Source organism: Pseudorasbora parva, chromosome 6 (genome assembly GCF_024679245.1).
Source record: "Pseudorasbora parva isolate DD20220531a chromosome 6, ASM2467924v1, whole genome shotgun sequence".
In the NCBI taxonomy this organism is placed as follows: Eukaryota; Metazoa; Chordata; class Actinopteri; order Cypriniformes; family Gobionidae; genus Pseudorasbora; species Pseudorasbora parva.
This window is the reverse complement of record NC_090177.1, coordinates 26,113,158-26,127,253: the sequence shown is the minus strand read 5'-3', so window position 1 is coordinate 26,127,253 and position 14,096 is coordinate 26,113,158.

Genomic DNA, 14,096 nt, shown 5'->3' with positions numbered 1-14,096 from the left:
ATTGAAGACACCTGGTGCCACACTCTAATCAGCTATTTAACTCAGAACATTTGCAAAGGCCTTTAAATGATCTCTCAGTTTAGTTCTGTAGGCTACACAATCATGGGGAAGACTGCTGACTTGACAGTTGTCCAAAATATGACCATTGACACCTTGCACAAGGAGGGCAAGACAAAAAAGGTCATTGCAAAAGATGCTGGCTGTTCACAGAGCTCTGTGTCCAAGCACATTAATAGAGAGGCAAAAGGAAAGAAAAGATGTGGTAGAAAAAAGTGGACAAGCAATAGGGATAACCACACCCTGGAGATGATTGTGAAACAAAACCCATTCAAAAATGTGGGGGAGATTCACAAAGAGTGGACTGCAGCTGGAGTCAGTGCTTCAAGAATGACTACGCACAGACGTATGCAAGGCATGGGTTTTAGCTGTTGCATTGCTTGTGTCAAGCAACTCTTGAACAACAAATAGTGTCAGAAGTGTCTCGTCTGGGCTAAAGACAAAAAGGACAGGACTGCTGCAGATTTGTCCAAAGTTTTTCTCTGATGAAAGTAAATTTTGCATTTCTTTTTGAAATCAGGGTCCCAGAGTTTGGAGGAAGAAAGGAGAGTCACACAATCCATGTTGCTTGAGGTCCAGTGTAAAGTTTTCACACTCAGTGATGGTTTGGGGTGCCATGTCATCTGCTGGCTTTGGTCCACTGTGTTTTCTGAGGTCCAAGGTCAAGGCCGCCGTATACGAGGAAGTTTTAGAGCACTTCATGCTTCTAACCAACTTTATGGAGATGCAGATTTCATTTTCCGACAGGACTTGGCACCTGCACACAGTGCCAAAGCAACCAGTACCTGGTTTAAGGACCATGGTATCTCTGTTCTTAATTGGCCAGCAAACTCGCCTGACCTTAACACTATAGAAAATCTATGGGGTATTGTGAAGAGGAAGATGCGATATGCCAGACCCAACAAAGCAGAAGAGCTGAAGGCCACTATCAGAACAACCTGGGCTCTCATAACACCTGAGCAGTGCCACAGACTGATCGACTCCATGCCACACCACATTGCTGCAGTAATTCAGGCAAAAGGAGCCCCAACTAATCTTTGCCAAGATTTCTAAAAATTAGTTCTTTGTATTGGTCTTAAGAAATATTCTAATTTTCTGAAATATACTGAATTTTTTATAGAAGATTTTAATAAGGTATTAACAAATGTTAAAATTAACATTAACAAAGATGAATAAATGCTTTATATGTGCAGTATATTATTAGTTCATGTTAACTAATGAACCTTATTAAAGTGTTAACATTACCAGTATTAGGCAACTTGATCATCTCATCAATTCTAATTTACATCATAGGGAGTCATATTTTCCTTTGAATGTTATTAATGGACCCTGAATTAAATCCAAACCAAAAACTATAGCAATAAACTGTTTAAGTCTTGATAAGTGGTTCTCAATATTTCCTATTTATTATATTTAACTGTAATTTTATTTTAAAGGTGCCCTAGAATGAACAATTGAATTAACCTTGCCATAGTGAAATAATAAGAGTTCAGTACATGGACATCACATACTGTGAGTCTCAAACATCATTGCCTCCTACTTCTTATGTAAATATCGTGCATTAAAAATACCACAGAAAAATTAATGCTTCTCAACATAAACCCAACCGTGACGCAAGCGTTGGAGATCATTTATATGCTCGCCCCCAACATTTGCATCTGTCCAAACTGGTTCATTGTCAGGCAGAACTGACGGAGCCAAATCTACTGATGGTAAACAAGACACTCGAAGTAGGGCTGCAGCTATCGATTCTTTTTGTAATCGATTAATCTACCACTTAATCGATCGATTAATCGATTAATCGGATAATAATTAATTTTTCTTTATTAAAGAGCAATAAGAGACAATAAGACAGGTATCTTAATATTAACATCAATTTTGTTTTCTTTTAAGAAAAAATAAGTTTTATTGCTGAAATTGCATACATTAACTGTGAAACTACACAATTTTAATGCATACAATTGCCATATTAAATAAAAATCTATTTCAAATTACTTTAAAAAGGTAAACATAGTTCAATCTAAAACTAAACCTACAACCAATAAATCTAAATAGTAGTAATATAAATAACAATAATGCCAATATAAATATAAATATTCTATAAATTCTATATAATATAAATATTCTAATATTCTATAAATATTCTATAAATAACATAAATAACCAAACATTGTATTATGTTGTGCAACTTAACTTTCATGTTTCAGCTTCAGCTCAGGCATGACATAAGCATTTACTGTCTTATTTACTCCTTTACTGAAGCAAAACATATTGGACAGGTTAACTTGGAATAAGAGATGTGCAGATCAGCTCTATCGTCACCGAATCAGCTGTTAGAAGCAAGCCATTCCACCCTCCCGCACCCGGTTTTCACAACTTCAAATCCTCCGTGTTAAGCGCGATGCTATCGTCACATATTAGCTGCACTGAAGAAAGTTGCTAAACAAAACAAAAAAACTTATTTTGGCAAAATTACATTTACATAAGGGTCGACTTACACGGAGGAATAACCGCTAGAACATGATCAAACGCGAGATATGTTTAATTCAGTTAAAGTAGCCTACATCACACATGCTGGTCTTTTGAGCTAATCATCCATCATTGTAACACAGCTTGTTTTAAGTTAGTAGCTATAAATGTGATTAAAGTGTGATTAAATTACACAAATCTATGAAAGCACGCAGCTCTGAGCTCTGAAAGCACGAGCGCTGCTCATCACACACACACACGCGCGCGCGTTACAGCTTGTTCTAATGTTTGTTGCGCCTAGTATTGAAAACATCTAATGATGCATTTCGAAGATATTATCAAGTAGGATATGTCTCATTAAAGATTTCACACACATCACAATGACGGTGATATGTGCAAAGCTGCAAACTCCATCGCGTTCATGTGTTTGGAGTTGTATCTCCTCAGCTGACGCGTGAACTGCCTCAAATGAAACTTAATGTTCAGCGCCGCATCCTGAAGCTCAACATGCAGTTGTCTTCATTTAAAAACAGCGATATTAAATGATATTGTAATGATTCGCACGTTTGGGATGTGACGTCATCCAGAGTGACAAACACGGGAGAAGGGACAAGCTGGATGAGCACACCTGCGGACAATTTATAATTGTTGTGTGGTTTTAAAAAGGGGGGGAGGGGAAGAATACACGGGCTTCTTGTGACAATGTATTGTTGAATACGGACGTGAGTGTTTCAAGCTTGGAGGGTCTACGGGGAAAGAGGGGCCGTTTTGTGGCGTTCGTGGCTGGCTAGCACCACCGGCGCTGAAGAACACCGGGGTACCACTTATTGGCCCGGAGGTAGACAGTGGGGGAACATATAGGTAGAGAGGAAAGGGAACATAGGTGGACCCCGACAGGCTTCACTCAGGAAAGACGTCCCCTAATATTGCTGCGGAGGAGAAGGGCGTGTCTTCTCAGTGACGGCGGGGTGTCGTCAGGCACGGACAGGGAAGTCCAAAACTATTTTATCTATCCATTTCATTTGTGTATTGTCTGTCCTGGTCAGCTGTGTGTGCGCATGCCCCGTTAAATGCTGTAGGCTGAATATGTGTACTGGTTATTATATTAAGAGGGTTTTAGTGTGCTGTGTTTATGATATTGTCCACTATTTATTGGTTGCTGTGAAGTTTGAGTGTGTATTGGGTGTCCATTTTTAAAGTGTGTGCACTGTAGAATGAAATGAAATGACCAGTGTATGTATTCAGGATAGCCAAATGTGACAATGCCAGAAGGCTGCTATTATTGTTAATAAAGTGTATACTTCCTTGATCAGGTGGCTCTTGTGTGCATTGAGTGCTCCTCCCGGACCAAACCGGGTTAAAATTAAAGGTGGTGGCAGCGTAAGTGCAAATCCACAAGATAGCTCCATAGCGCCCCTTAGTGGCGACGGGGTTTATTACACTGGTGGCAGCGGTGGGACGGAACCCAAATATTGTGTATAAATATATATCATAATTTATTTATTTTGTTTCTTCTTTTGGTTAGAACATAAATAAATAAAATGGAGCGTACTGAAAATGCACATTCTAGTCAAGAGCCTGTTGTTCAAGTAGCCATGGATAGGATCCCTGTTACTAATAGCATAGTGAATCGCCCAGTCTTTATGCCAGAAACATTTACAGGTAGTGGCCGGGATTGGTCTGATTGGTCCCAGCAATTTGAGATGGCAGCAGAGGTGAATAATTGGAACGGGGAAATTAAGCTGAAGTTTATGTCTCTTTTATTGTCTGGGCGAGCTAGGGATGTATTTTGCGGTTTGACAGCAGAAGATCGTAGTAGTTATGAGAAATTAAAAGAAGCTTTGAGCAAATGTTTTGATCCGTGTGAAAGTGAGGATTGGAACCGTGCAAGCTTGTCATCGAGAAGAAGGTTGGCAGGGGAAACTGCACGTGAGTTTGGTAATGCTCTAAGGCGATTGGTGGCTAAATCTTATCCAGTGGCCAATGGTGATACGCAAGATCTATTAGCACGCGAACATTTTATTGCTCATGTGGGGACGGGTGAGCTAAGAATACAGCTTCGTAGTGCTAGACCGGCTACATTAGAGGCAGCCATAAATTTGGCTTCGGAGCTCGAACTTATTAGAGAATTAGAGCGTAGCCAAAGTACACCTGAAGCTAGGGTGCGTGGAGTGTCTAATACCACTTCTAATGATGTACAAATGACTATTTTGCTTGAAACTGTAGAGAGTTTGCGCCAGGAAGTTAAAGCTTTACAGGTGACCGTACAAAGTCTTAAACCCCAAGCTAATAATCCCTCCCCTTTTAGGGCCCCTCAACAATCTGAGTCACAGGGTCCCAGTCGCGGTCTGAGAGGTCGTGGTGATGTGTGCTGGGAATGTGGCTGTGACCGTCATTTGAGAAGGGAGTGCCCCTATGTACAGGGAAAATAGAGGGGGCAAGCAAAGAAGGCCAAATGCTTGCCCCCCTCCCTGATTATACGACTGGCCTACAGATTAGTGTTTCTCTCAGCGAACAGGGCGTAGGGGTGTTGTTATCAGCCAGAGTGGGAGGAGCGGTTTGTGACTTGCTGGTAGATACAGGTGCACAGGTTTCTGTTGTATCTAAGGAATTTTGGCTGCAAGCAACAAAGGGAGGTTCTGAACTAATGCCCTTTTCAGGGAGGGTGTCGGTGGCTGATGGGGGACAAATGAATATTTTGGGAAAGTGGTCAACCGTATGCCAGATTGAAATGTTGGCTTTGGCCACAGATTTTTTAGTAGCCGATATACCCTTGCAGGAGATAATTTTGGGTACTGATTTCCTGATGAAATTTGGGGCTGTAATTGACTTGAGTTCACAATGCTGTACCTTAATGGGAAAGTGTCTGCCTTTACATGTGGGCAATGTCAATAATAAGACCAGGACTGTGTCAGTGAAGCAGGATGTGATTGTTCCTCCAAGGACAGAGGTTATAATTCCTGGTAACGTTGAAGGGGTCGGATTAGAGTGTATAGAAGGAATGTTGGAACCCTCTGATAGATTGGTTACAGATGTCTTGGTGGCTCGTGTGTTATGTAGGGTGGAAAAAGGGGTGTTGCCACTAAGGGTCATTAATGTAACAAGTGATGAACTTACCTTAAGAAGAGGGATGACCATTGGAACCCTCTGTACTGATGTTCAGATAATAGAGAGTGCAGTTAACACCCCAGTATCATTTAAAGACTCAGAGCAACCATGGACAGCCGAAGTACTGTTACAATATTTGGGGTTGCAAAACAGGGAATTGGAACCAACACAGTTAAAGTTAATTAAAGAATTGTTAAATAACTATCTCTCTGTTTTTAGCAAGAATGATACAGATCTAGGACGGACCCATAGGACCCTCCATCAAATTGATACAGGTGATGCAAATCCCATTAAAATGGCCCCTCGTCGAGTACCACTTCATCTGCAACACGAGGTAGCAGACCATGTGAAGCAGATGCAGGAAAGCGGCATTATACGGCCATCATGCAGTCCCTGGGCCGCCCCTGTTGTTCCGGTGAGAAAGAAAGATGGCGGGTTGAGATTTTGTGTTGACTATCGCAAATTAAATGATGTCACGAGAAAGGATGCATATCCTCTTCCACGCATCGATGATGCATTAGATAGTCTCACCCATGCCCAGTGGTTTTCTACTCTGGATTTGGCCAGTGGTTACTGGCAGGTGGAAGTAGATCCTAAAGATCGCCCCAAGACTGCATTCATAACTAGACAGGGGCTATTTGAATTTAACGTTCTTCCTTTTGGTCTATCCAATAGTCCAAGTACATTTCAACGGCTCATGGATTTAATCTTGGCAGATTTACAATGGTCGGTGTGCTTAGTATACTTGGATGATATAATAGTCTTTGGTAAAAATTTTGAGGAACATCTGGAGCGGCTGGGCCATGTTTTGTCCAAATTACAGACTGCCAATCTCAAAGTAAAGCCCTCTAAGTGTAACTTGTTTGCTACCAAGGTGCAGTACCTTGGTCATGTTATTTCAGCTGAAGGGGTGATGGCTGATCCTAGTAAAGTGGAGGCGGTACAAGCATGGCCAACCCCTAAAAACCAGACAGAGGTACGAAGTTTTTTGGGCTTAGCATCTTATTACAGACGATTTGTAAAGAGCTTTGCAGAGTGGGCTAGACCACTGCATAGGCTGACAGAAAAAGGTAGACGATTTCAGTGGGACGGTGGTTGTCAGGCTGCTTTTGATAAGTTGAAATCTTGTCTTATTACTGCTCCAATTTTAGCGTATCCCGACCCCCAGCGCCCTTTCATCTTAGATACTGATGCAAGTGATGCCGGGATAGGAGCTGTTTTGTCCCAGGAAGTGGATGGCCTGGAGCGAGTGGTGGCATACGCTAGCAGAACCTTGAGTAAACAGGAACGAAAGTATGCCACCACAAAGAAAGAATTGTTAAGTGTGGTCACATTTACAAAATATTTCAAACACTTCCTTTTGGGGAAAGAGTTTTTGTTGCGAACAGACCATAATTCTCTCCGGTGGCTGCATAATTTTCAGGGGGTGGAAGGCCAACTGGCCCGCTGGTTGGAACAATTGGCTGCCTTTCAATATAAGATTGTTCATCGACCTGGTAAGGATCATACTAATGCAGATGCATTGTCAAGGTTGCCTGCGTATTTAGGGGATGCCATCATTAGCCCTGTTAACCAGTTAGAAATTGAACCTGTAGTTCAAGTTTGTGCCTTGGAGCAGGGCGTGATATTGGAGCAGGGAATAAGGGAGGGAGAAGAAGAGACTAAACTGACAAGAGCCCAGCAGAGTGATTCGGAGCTGAGTTTGCTGTTAAAATTGAAGAATCAGGGTGGGAGTAGACAGGAGAGTATGAACGCTTATCCATCCCTTAAAAAGTATGCCTTGGTCTGGGAACAGCTACAGGTCCAAGGGCAGAGGTTAGTCAGGGTGTTACCTGCAAAACCAGGTTTGAGGGCTAAGACCCAAGTTGTTATTCCACAGTCTATGGTGCCAGAAATTTTAGGACTGTTGCATAATGTAACTACTGGGGCTCATTTGGGAGTGCAGAAGTTGCAGGGAAAGGTGGGAGATCGTTTTTATTGGCCGGGGTGGCATAGAGATGTGAAGCGTTGGTGTCAGGAATGTCCTGAGTGTGCGGTTCGTAAAGAGACTGGTCCTGCCCCTCGTGCCCCCCTCGTTCCTTCTGTGACATTTCGCCCCTTTGAACGAGTGGCACTTGATATACTAGGCCCCCTGCCTGAAACGACCCTTAAAAACAAATATGTTTTGGTGGTGGGGGATTATTTTTCAAAATGGACCGAGGCATATCCACTCCCTAACCAGGAGGCAAAAACAGTAGCTAGAGTTTTGGTAGAGGAGTGGGTGTGTCACTATGGAACCCCTAGAAGCCTACATTCTGATCAAGGTAGGAACTTTGAATCAAATTTGTTTGGGGAACTGTGCCGGTTGCTGGATATTAACAAGACAAGGACCTCTCCATACCAGCCTCAGTCAGATGGAATGATTGAGAGATTTAATCGTACTCTGCTTTCTATGCTATCTTTTTATGTAAACGATAATCAGCAGAACTGGGATGTTCTGTTGCCTTATGTGATGATGGCATATCGGAGTAGTGTCCATTCCAGCACAGGTTTTACCCCCTATAAAGTTCTGTTTGGCCAAGAAATGGTTCTGCCCATTGATATAATGATGGGTGTAGATGGTCAGGAGAGATTTACAACTGTAAATGAGTATGTGGAGAGGGTAGCTGAAAGTCTCTCTACAGTGGTACAATCAGTGAAACATCATCAGGCTAGAGCTTCTGAACATCAAAAGCTACATTTTGATTTTAAAGCCAGATTTCAGTATTACTCAGTAGGTGAGTTGGTGTGGTTAAAGAATAAGGCTAGAAAGAAGGGGGTGAGCCCAAAATTACAGAAACGGTTTAAGGGTCCATATAGAATTTTGGAAAGGGTATCAGAAGTTCTGTACAGAATACAGCTTGAAGCAGGAGGCGCTGATCATGTGGTGCATTTTAATCAACTAAAACCTCATGTTCCTTCTATGGTTGCAGAGTCTTGGGGTGGCCAAAGGACCGGAACTGACCAGGAGACTATACCTAGCCAGACTACTTGGAGAAAAGAAAAGGGTCCACGCTTTGGGTCTAGCTGGGTGTTCCGACGGTCACGGCCACCTGATATCCCTGCGGTTGATTTCCATCCACCTGCTTGGTCTAGGGCCACTGAGAGGGCTCATCCAGGGGTTTCGTCTTCTCCAGTTGGAGGATCTGTTCCATCCGTGTCGCCTACTACTGTTGGGGGCTCTCAAACTGTACAGCTCCCTGTTGAGGCTGTAGGGTCTCATCCCCCTGCTGTAATTTCAGACATTAAGGAGCCTTGTTCCCTTGGGGTTCCTGATACAGATGGGGAGCCCTCCTTATCTGCTACAACGAGGAGTGAAGGGTCTGTGGCATTGGGGCAATTGGACTCGCCAACCTTGTCTATGGCGGAAGAAACTTCCCTGCCAATTGTGTTAGACTCTGGGATGCCTGAATGCGCAAGAGCCCAGAATATAGAGGGGGGCCGACCTGTACGGACACGGAGACCCCCTGTGTGGTTCAAAGATTATGCTGGAACCGAGTAAGGACTCGAGGACGAGTCCATGTTTTCAAGAGAGGGGGTAGTGTAATGATTCGCACGTTTGGGATGTGACGTCATCCAGAGTGACAAACACGGGAGAAGGGACAAGCTGGATGAGCACACCTGCGGACAATTTATAATTGTTGTGTGGTTTTAAAAAGGGGGGGAGGGGAAGAATACACGGGCTTCTTGTGACAATGTATTGTTGAATACGGACGTGAGTGTTTCAAGCTTGGAGGGTCTACGGGGAAAGAGGGGCCGTTTTGTGGCGTTCGTGGCTGGCTAGCACCACCGGCGCTGAAGAACACCGGGGTACCACTTATTGGCCCGGAGGTAGACAGTGGGGGAACATATAGGTAGAGAGGAAAGGGAACATAGGTGGACCCCGACAGGCTTCACTCAGGAAAGACGTCCCCTAATATTGCTGCGGAGGAGAAGGGCGTGTCTTCTCAGTGACGGCGGGGTGTCGTCAGGCACGGACAGGGAAGTCCAAAACTATTTTATCTATCCATTTCATTTGTGTATTGTCTGTCCTGGTCAGCTGTGTGTGCGCATGCCCCGTTAAATGCTGTAGGCTGAATATGTGTACTGGTTATTATATTAAGAGGGTTTTAGTGTGCTGTGTTTATGATATTGTCCACTATTTATTGGTTGCTGTGAAGTTTGAGTGTGTATTGGGTGTCCATTTTTAAAGTGTGTGCACTGTAGAATGAAATGAAATGACCAGTGTATGTATTCAGGATAGCCAAATGTGACAATGCCAGAAGGCTGCTATTATTGTTAATAAAGTGTATACTTCCTTGATCAGGTGGCTCTTGTGTGCATTGAGTGCTCCTCCCGGACCAAACCGGGTTAAAATTAAAGGTGGTGGCAGCGTAAGTGCAAATCCACAAGATAGCTCCATAGCGCCCCTTAGTGGCGACGGGGTTTATTACAATATTACCAGTGCTGATGCCCGCCCGCGCTCTCTCTCTCGCATTGCGGTCTTTGATCTCGACATGAGCTGAAAACGAAAGTTAAAGAACGACGCGCATTCATTGCGTTTTAGCGTGATATCAGAGTTCCGCGTCTTTATTAAAATCAACATATTAACGATTTCTCTCATCCACCTGCAATTTTTGGGATGTTTACGCACCTGAACCGCGGATATAACCGCAATCCGCTCATACTCCGAGTCCTTACACAAAAAATGTCTTTCTGCAATATCTGTGTGTAGTTAAATGGACTAAGCGAAGCATCGAGGCAGATGATTTTGCCTCGAGGATTTTTTTGATTCGATTAATTCGAGTTACTCGATGAATCGTTTCAGCCCTAACTCGAAGATAGCAAAAATGGCTACTCTCTTGACACACGTCATGTTCAGGCTGTGCAAGGGACGTGAGGACTTTTCATATGTCAACAGTCATGGTTGAGGTTTATAAAAATCGTTTGTTTGTTCGTCCCATTTCAAGCAAGCTTCGCTCAGCATCTTAAACTGAAGAAAGGGGCAACTGTATTCCTGCAAGCAGTAAGTAGTGATTTATCCACTTATTGACTGTTTAAACAATTTCTGATTAAATTGAAAGTTTCTTAGAGAGACCGCATTGTCTAGATAACGCAAGATGCTAATACAATAACAATAGGAAACTCCAAGTACCATACAAAACTAAATAGTGTGTCTAATGACAAAGGTTAATATTATTTTGTATTACAATATACAACCGTAGATACCGTTCACTCGATCCTTCTAGCAAACATCACCTTGTCCACCATATAAGTTATAACGATAGTCAATGGAGATTGCCGAAATGCAGTTTACTTGTTTATTGGTGTTTTCAGATCACTCGCGTGTATATGGTTGCCAGATTGGACAAGTTTAGGTAAAACACCGGATGTGTGCTTTTCACAGAAAAGCTCTGTTTGGGGGATTTAAATGACTGAAATCTGGCAACTGCAAGAACGCGAGCTCTTTCTCACGCGCGGATGATCTGAAAACAGCAATAAACAAGTAAGCTGCATTTTATCAATCTTCATTTGAGATTTTTGCTTAAAGTGTCATTCAGTCGATCTGTGTTCTGTCAGGATGATCAGGACTCACGAGCTGAACAGCTGAACTGTTGAGCTGTGAGCTGCTAAAATAAGCCAATCAGAGCAGAGCTCAACATTAATATTCATGACTCTTCCAAATAAGGCAAAAACAGAGCATAGGGACAATTTATAGGGTTGTAAATGGACCTGTAAAACTGTATCTGGACAATTTTTGCCCTTAAATAAGCCACATACCCTCTATGTAGATATCAGGGAACAATTTAACATATTGTTTCAACTCATTCTAGGGCACCTTTAAAAGTGTACTGCATTAAAGGGTTAGTTCACCCAAAAAATGAAAATTATGTCATTAATGACCATAATGTTGTGTGTATGTGTGTGTGCGCGTGCGTGCATTCATGTGTTTGCGCTTATATCCACTGATCGGACGGGCCAAGTAATACAAAAACTATATTCCAATCAATCGCAGGTGGTTGAGAAATAAATCGTTGTGTTTGCTTGATAAAGAATTTATGAGCCCTGTGGTCGAGAGAATCAGTCTGGCTGCGGCTTTCAAAACAATCAAACAATCCCTCCCTGATGTGAATTGAACTGACAGGGGAGATGAAGCTCATTAAATATGCAAATCTTATCCAATCGTCGGCACACCCATCAAAACCGACCGTTTAAGAAAGAGCTTCAAACCAGTGTAGAAAATAGCCTATTGCTTATTAGTTATGATGATTTTGACTAAATAAAAAACACACAAACATCATTAGTTGACCTTAGACAACAGTATAAAACAATTAAAAAGCCAGTTCATGATAACAATTAAAAAGCCAGTTCATGATAACAATTAAAAAGCCAGTTCATGACACCTTTAATTTTAGTATGAGCCTGTCAAGTTTGCATGCGGTGAGAAACAGACCTTACTGTGAGATCTGCTATCTAAGAACATTGCATAGGTGGTGCGCTTTCATTTTAGCATGTTGTCCGGTTCCTCAGTGCCAAACAGCTGCTGTTTTTCCAATCCCCCTACCCCTCCTTTCACGGCTTCCTGCCTTTCCCACTCTCTCTAAGAATGTCTGCCACCATCTGTCTGTTTTTCCAAACCGTTCCTCTGTCCCCATCATCAGCCTCACCAGGTGCACTGCTCTTATAATCCTATGGCTGGAAACAGATTTGGATCCCTTAGAACCTGCAGAGGTGTGATTTGTGACTCACTCACTCATTCACAGATGACCGCATCCTCCTGACAGTGCTTCTGTTTAACATTCATTTCATTTTAGTTAATGTTTTAATGCAGAGTTGAATCATTTTTAAGAGTCAGTCTATATGGGTATTTCAAAGGAGGGAACTCAAAATGTGTGCGTGAGTGTTTAGTGTAATGAAAGATGTTGTGAATCATTAGTTGGGTCAGATATCAGGCGCTTTAGTTTCATACTGGCAGCTGTTAGCTGACACCTGTCGAACCACATATCTGCAGGGCAGCAAAACAGAGAGAAACAATGAGAGACAGACATGATACATCAGAAGTTCCCATTAAAATGGAGAGGAAAATCAGCTTTAGAAGAAAGCCAGCCCTGTCATGTTTAGAGTTTGTTTTTGATCTGTTTTACTGTTCTGTTCATGTTGGTGTTTCTAAAGCCGGGTTCACAATGTATGGTTTTAGCCATGACTTGGTAGTCTGAGACAAATTTTCATGTTCACCAACAGCCGTTTAACTTCTCTTGAGACGACAATCAAATTGACTTGTTTTTCAAGACAATCCATGATCAAAATTATAGGATAGAGATTTCTGTTGGCCACCATTTCAGTCCCGCATGTAATGCGGCTTACAGTCACAAAATGTGAATATATTGATGATGTAAAACTCCAGGCAAGTTTTCATGCTCAATTACATTTTTAACGCAACTTGACTGTTGTACAGATTTACAATAATGATTATGTTCATACAGTCTGACCAGCAAAAATCATAAAGGACTATTATGAATCATACATTGTGCGCCAGGCTTAAGTTAGCTTTCCAGTTTGTTAATAATGTCAGTTCTCCTCCGTCCCCTGCCAGTTTGTCTCGTTTTTCTAGGTTACAGATTGATTAGTCCTCAGTTTAGTTGTGTCTTGTTTATTAGGTCCTTGGTTTTCTGTGTATAGAGGGTATAAAGCAACATCTCTTCCCCGCCAGAACACGCCCCTCAGCCAGGAGGAAGTTGCAGAAGTGCTGCTACATGACTGGAGTTAATAGGGATTAAAATGTGAGTAAACTAAAGTTTGGACTCAATATAGTCCAGGGATCCATAGATATTGACATGCAGCCAAGAATCTTATTTACTTACATTTATATGAACCTGATTGCATAAATAAATACATAAATATTTATCACTGTCAGTCATTACAATTTCGAGAGTGAATCCCGCATTTATATGCGGTTGGGCCTATATGTATTGAAGCGAGTATTTGGCTGGTTGTCAAAAAAGGAAAACTAAAGTTTTATTAAAATTCGGAATATATTATTGGCTTATTATTATTTGTATATCTCCTAGACAGCACACAATGAATCCTTCCTTTATAATCACTTAAAACTGTGCACTGGAAAAAAATTAAGTGGTCAGTGGATTCTAACTTTAACACCTGTGATTGGCCATTGCATTCAAGAAATCAACAAACCTGCCTGTGATTGGCTACATTACTCACCGAAGCGACATCAAAATGTAATCATTTGACGAGCGCAAATACAGATATTCTCTGAAACTCTTTTTCGCTAATAATATACTATTATTATGAAGACTAGACCAGCAGTTATTGCCAGCTTTTCCCTCTTAAATCAATCAGTAGCAGAAGCAGCAGACGGTAGTGGTTTGAGTGTTCAAGGAGAGGCAAAGGTTTTGTGTGTGATACATGCTGAAAACCAATGCTACCTCTCAGGGGTTTTTTTTTCA